General features: G+C 44.5%; 1 protein-coding gene across 2 annotated transcripts in view; it reads right to left on the reverse strand.

Moving 5' to 3' along the window:
• Positions 1 to 6942, reverse strand: part of LOC122059973 (pentatricopeptide repeat-containing protein At4g04790, mitochondrial-like) — a 105281-nt gene that overhangs the window by 18389 nt on the left and 79950 nt on the right. The window lies entirely within an intron of this gene.

Genomic DNA, 6942 nt, shown 5'->3' on the forward strand with positions numbered 1-6942 from the left:
AAAAAAAGGAAAGAATCATATATAAAAGTTTAAAAAATTGCTACAGTATCATTAAAGCTCCCTAAGTTCTAGAATTTACACAGGAGGCCAACATGTTTATGAGGATTCTTCATTTCCACTACTTGCCTGAATCAACAACTTCAACCTTGGGCATGATAGAACCAACTTTTTTTATGGGAGGAGAGAAAGAAGAGGGGGAGAGGGGGAGAGGGGGAGAGGGGGAGAGGGGATCACAAGCTACAAAACACAGGGCAAGGGCCCAGAGCCACACAAGGAGGATACATCAAAGGGGGGGATAACTGAGACAGGGAGACCCCAGGACACAATAGTGAGCCTATTCCTTGGGTTGCTAGCAACAGTGCGATGCAAATGGCTAAGGCAACCAAGTTTGGAGCTAACATCAAAGAAGATGGCTTTCCAAATCTTATCAAACAAGTGGGAGTTGGAACTCCATCTACGCAGATTGCGCCCCATCCAAATATGACTGATCGTAGCACAAAAGGCAAGCTTCTTGGCTGTACCAAAAATAGAGAGCCCTCGGAAGGTCATATCCACCTAGATCCATTCTCTACTCAATGGAATGACAGGTCGCGGGAAGGCCAACAAAGACTGAGGAGGAGAAGGGGTAAGAGAAGAAAAGATGATCAACATCTTCAATGCCATTCCAACAGAGATAGCAGGCACGGGGGACCTGGATGTGACGGTAGAGGAAAGACTGCGTGGGGAGGCAATAGGAGAGAGCACGTCACACAGTGAAACTGTGGCGGTGGATGTGGCCTTTAAACCATAAGGTGTTTCTCCAAGGAATAAGAGGGTCTCTGAGCCGAATGAGGTCCCATGTAGACTCCGACGAGAACCGCCCCAATGAGGTTGGGGTCTAGAGGATAAGATCATCTCTACCTCTGTGGCTCGGGGGAACGAGGGGAAGGGAGGCCCAGAGATCAACAAGAGGGGGAGTCCAAATGCCATGAGTCAGAATGGAGGAGAATTTGGCAGGACGGTTCAGACCAGACGAGTAGATAATCTTAGGAGTGACCAAAGGAAGGAGAATACCAGAAGGGTGCCATGGGTCAAGCCAGAGAGAGGTCATGGTACCATTGCCAATGGAGCAAGAGATAGCACCCATGGCGGTAGGCTTAGAGAAGAGGATTTTACGCCAGATCCAAGAGGCATCAGAGGAGGGAGAGACACACTAGATTGAGTTGGTTTGAGGGGGGCGGAGTAGACCTAAGAGACCTAGATATTGTTGCTCTTAGAGGCAATCTTCTAAATGAGCTTGAGAATGCTAGCACAGTTGACATCTTTAAGTCTCTCGAGGCCAAGCCCACTTTCGGATTTGGGAAGATAAATTTGATTCGAGCCAATAGGGTGAAGAAATTTGGAGGAGTTGGCACCTTTCCAAAGGAAGAAGCAGAGGAGACTCTCACTGGTTTAATAGCAGAGGCCGAGAGCACAAAGATACTAGTCCAGTAAAGGCACATGGATTGAAGAACGCATCGAATAAGCACAAGGTAACCAACATAGGAGAGGAGTTTGGCCTTCCAGAGTTGGAGCCTTTTCCTTAGCTAGTCAAGGATAGGGGACCAATGGTGGGTAGAGAGCCTAGAGGAGATAAAAGGATACCAAGATACTTGACAAGGAGCCAAGTGAGAACCCAGGGATCTAGAGGAGCGTCCTGGTGGGATCCGAAACACTGTAGAGAAAAGGGTGGATTTATGTAGGTTGATACAGAGGCTAGAGAGGGACTGAAAGAGATGGAGGTGATGGAGGCGGGATCCGCCTTGGAGAAGATCATGAGATCATTGGCAAAGGCGAGATGAGTGAGGAGAAGGGGTTTGCATTTTGGGATGGGGGAAATAAGATGAAGGTCAGTGGAAGATTGAATAGAGCGGGAGAGAACCTCGATGGCAATGGAGAAAAGGAAAGGGGAAAGGGGACAACCTTGCCTAATACTAACCGAGGAGGGGAAGTATCTGGACAGGATGCCATTGATGAAGACTAAGGAGGAGGGGGAGGAGATGTAAGAGAGGACCCAACGAACAAAAGAGGGCGGAAAGGACATCTGAATCAAGACTCTAGAGAAGTAGTCCCAATGGATAGAGTCAAAAGCTTTATGGATGTCAATCTTAAGCAGAGCAGCAAAGGAGTTTTTGATCAAATCCTCTGACAATATTGTGGCAAAGAAATGATATTATCAGCAATGTTTCTTCCCACAATGAAGGTAGATTGATTGGGACTAACAAGGGAGTCAATGACTTTCCAAATTCTGTTCGACAAAATTTTAGCAATGAATTTGTACAAGAGATTGCAAAGAGAGATGGGCATGAATTCAAATAGGGAATCAACCCCCTCTTTTTTGGGGATAAGATAAAGGAAGGTGAGATTGATCCCTTTAATTTGGCAGGGGTTGAGAAAGAAGCTTTTGCTAGTAAGGACGAGGTCAGAACGGATGATGTGCCAGCAGGCAGAGAAGAATCCCATGCTGAAACCATCCGGCCCAGGGGCTTTGTTGGACTTATGGGAGAGGACAACAACTAGGATTTCATCATCCGAAGGAATGGCCTGAAGGGAGGGGAGGAGATGGGGGGGGAACGAATTTGTTGAGGAGGTTTGGGGGATGGGAGGAGCAGGGGCTGCAGAAGGGGGTGCAGAAGATTGGAAAAGAATGAGGGTGCCTCATCTTTAATATCTTCAAGGTGGAGGAGGGGGGATCCAGCTTTGGAGATGAGCTTGGAGACGGAATTGGCATTCATCCTTGCTTTGAGAAACCCATGAAAGAACTTCTTTTAATGAATCTTCTCTTCTTATTCTTCCCGTGCCAACTTCTTTTAAGTACATGTCATTTCCTTTGAAGTATGACTTGATGTCTATAATGAGGGAATATCTCTAATTCCACTTAATGGCCTCACTTCAGGGATTGCTTCATAGCGCTGAGATTCCCAAATACAGATGTAATGATAGAGGAAATTCTTCTGAATTTTCATTCCCCAAAATCAAGGGTATGATGTTGAAATAATCAGCTAATAATTGGGCACTCACAATAATGAGATAGTATTTCAAATATGCTAAATTCAATGAAGCTAGTATCTACAGAGTTTCTTAAAATAAGAGTTTCTATAACAAAACATTTACATATCCATGTTAAAGAAAAAAGGAACTGTCAGAAGCAGTGCAGGATTATGTACCATAGGTGTTTGTATGCATACTTCTGCCATAGTGCCACTGCATTGCAAAGTCTGACCGTGCACTATCATGCGTCCCACTACCCATAACCCGAAGACACACTTTATGTGTCATTGCTGATTGCACACAAACCGCCAAGATAAGTGGCAAAGGAGAAAAGAGAAAATGCCTTCAGTGGGAGTAATTTATAAAGATTGACATGAGAAATTTTTAGCTAATAGAGGCATTTTATTTCAAGAGAAAAAATAAGGTACAAAGATATGAAAGAATATTAGTTGGATGGATTACTTGGGCTTTATCATCTGAATGGGGAGACTTTTCTTCTACTATCACGGAAAATCAATTTTGTTTTAAGAAAGGTAGATTTATGACAAAGGCTATTTATCTATTGAAGGGGCACATGGAAGGATATAGAGCCTATAAGAAGGATCTCTATATGGTCTTTATTGACCTAGAAAAATCCTATGACAGAGTCCCTAGAGATTTAACCCGGCATGTACTAGAGAAGAGAGGGGTGTCAAGTAAATATGTGGAAATAATCAAAGATATGTATGAGGGCGTGGTGACTAGTGTGAGAATTGTGGGAGGTTAAGGCAGGGAATTCCCAATTACGATTGGGTTACACTTGGGATCAACCTTAAAGCCTTTTTTTGTTTGCACTTATCATTGATGATTTAACCAAGAGCATTCAAGACAAGGTCCTGTGGTATACCTTCTTCGTTGATGATATCGTTTTGGTAGATGAGACAAAAACAAAGATTAACGCCAAGTTGGATTTATGGACATCAACCTTGCAAACAAGAGGTTTTAAGATAACTAGATCAAAGACGAGGTATATAAGGTGTAACTTTAATCACACCAGATGGATAACGATATGATGAAAATTGAAGAGAGAGAGACCAAAAAGTGACTATTTTAGATAACTTGGGTCAACCATAAATAAAGAAAGTGACATATCGTTATCCATCTAGTGGAATCAACCATACCTTTCTTTGCCTCATCCCCAAGAAAGAAGGTGCGGCTTTAATGAATGATTTCAGACCCATTTCTCTCTGTAACCTTCTCTACAAGTTCATTACCAAAATCCTCACCAATAGGATTCAGAAAGTTAGTAACTCTCTTGTGAGCCCTAATCAATCTGCTTTCATTGCTGGAAAGAGCATTGCAAAAAACATCATCCTATGCCACGAGATTGTTTGGGGTTTTGATCGAAATCCCACTCTTCTGCTGCCCTCCTTAGAATTGACATTCATAAGGCTTTTGACACATTAAGATGGGACCTCATCTCCAAAGTTCTGCTCCATATGTCTGTCCCTCCCTCCTTTGTCCATTGGACCCACTGCTACATTTCCACCCCCGGTTCTCTGTTTTGGTTAACGGAAGCCCAACAGGCTGTTTCCCCTTTGGTCATAGTATCAAGCAAGGATGCCTCCTTTCCTCTTTTCTCTTCTCCCTATCCCTGGAAATTGTCTCGTTCCATCCAATCTGCCGCTGACCTCCATCCCATCTCTCCTAACCCCAAATGCAAATCCCTTTGTCTCTCTCATCTCGATTTTACTGATGATATCATGATCTTCTCCAAGGCCGACCCCTTTCCATCTCCAATGTCATATGTCCTCTGTCCACTCCTTTGAAAGTCTTTCAAGTCTCAGTATTAACCTCCTCAAGTCGAGTCTCTTTATCTCGGGTGTCTCTACCAGGACCTAGGCTCATCTCTTTGGTATCACATGTTTCTCCTTGGGCTCCTTGCCTTTCAAACACTTGGGTCTCCCTCTCATCTCCTCTAGGCTTTCTGCTCATCATTGCTCCCCTATGCTTGATCTCCTGAGAAAAAGACTTTAGCTCTGGAAAGGAAAGCTCCTCTCCTATGCTGGTTGTCTCACCCTCATTAGATCAGTTCTCCAGTCCATGTACCTTTACTAGTTTGGCATTTTTGTCCTCCCTGCTTCTATTATCAAGTCCATTGAACAACTCTTTTGCTCCTTCCTTTGGAAGGGTTCTGGAAGGGTTCTAAGTTCCTCCATCTCCTTTGTTGGGACAAGGTCTGCCTCTCCAAGGCTGAAAGAGGCCTAGGACTTAGAAGAATCAAAGAGGTCAACTCTGTGGGTATTCTTCAGCTCATTTGGAAAATTGTATCTAAACAGAGAAGCATCTAAGTTGATTGGATCCATTCCTCCCTGCTTAATCACAACTCTCTCTGGACTGCCCCCACCCGTACTGATGCTTCTTGTATTTGGAGGAAAATTCTCAACCTCAGACCTTTGGCCCTCAATGCCATCTCCTTCTCTATTGGCAACGGCCAGTCAACCTCTCTCTGGTTGGATCCCTGGCACCCTTCCAGCATCCTTCCCTCCCTGTTCATTCCTAGGACCATCTACTCCTCTGGCCTTCCCAAATCTGCGCTTGTTTCCCTGTATCATTTTTCCCCAAGACTGGTCCCCCTGCCTCCCCCTCCTCTTGTCGACCTCTGATCTTCCCTCCCTCCACTCCCCCCAAGGCGCCGAGGAAGGGAAGACAAATGCACTTGGCTCCCCTCTTCCAATAGGATTTTCTCCTCTACCTCTGCTTGTCCTCGTCAGATCCTCTGGCCTCATGTCCCTTGGTGCAATCTCGTCTAGTTTAATAGCCACATTCCTCGCCATAGCTTCACTATTTGGAGATGCCTCTTCAACTAACTCCCAACCCAATCCTTCCTCATTTGCCGCCACATCCTTGTTAACTCCTCCTGTTGCCTTTGCCCCTTAGCTTAGAGGACATTTTGCACATTTTTTTCTCCTACCCCCTCTCTTCCTCGGTCTCAAAAATTGTCCTCTCTAGGTGCTGGCCCTCCAACGGACCTATTCTCCCTTTTGATAGGGAATGGATCTGGATTGACATAACCTTTGCAGGCTCCTCCACTTGTGTCACCATTGGAAAACTTGCTTTTTCTGCAACTATAAACCACCTCTAGATAGAACGTAACATCCATAGATGGTCATCCAATTGCCACTCTCCAAACAAGATTTGGATAGCCATCTTTTATGATGTTACCTCCAAAATCTAACCCCTTCATCCTCATCATGTCCCAAACTCCCTTAAGAACAGGCATATCATTGCCTCCTAGAACTTACTGATTGACACCATCCCTATACTTGATGTCCCCCACTTTCCTTTTTTCCTCCCCTTTGTTGCTTGCCTCCCCCCCAAAAAAAAAACTTTGGATGTATCCCCTTGATCTGCTGGTTTGGTTTTCTTGTTGCTTTGATGTAATTGCTCCCCCCGGGTTGGCTTTTTCTTGTTGGCTTAAGCTTCCCCTCCCCCACTCTCCCCTTTGTATGTCCTTCTCGCCTTTGGTAATAAATTAATTTATTTATTTATCCAAAATAAAAAGGTGACATAGAGGACAATGTTTCACAAAGGTTAAAATGGGGTGGATGAAGTGGAGAGGTGCGATCGGAGTGTTGTGTGACCGACGTATTCCTTTAAAGCTTAAAGGAAAATTCTATAGGAGTGTTGTATGACCGGGTATGATGTACAGGGCATAATGTTGGGCAGTTAAGAAGTGTTATATAGATAAGTTACATGCATAGTTATCACGGCGCCAAGCATAGTTGTCAAGGCGTCGCCTTGGCGTCCAAGTGTTTTTTTAGGGCCAGGGCGAGGGACGCCATTGCTGAAGTATAAAAGGTGGTCGCCTTTGGTATCAAGGCGTCTCCTTTGGCGCCTTGGACGACTTGTTATGAAAGGCGACCGCCTTAGTTTTTTTTTTTTTTTTTTTTT

This window comes from Macadamia integrifolia, chromosome 13 (genome assembly GCF_013358625.1).
Source record: "Macadamia integrifolia cultivar HAES 741 chromosome 13, SCU_Mint_v3, whole genome shotgun sequence".
Classification (NCBI taxonomy): Eukaryota; Viridiplantae; Streptophyta; class Magnoliopsida; order Proteales; family Proteaceae; genus Macadamia; species Macadamia integrifolia.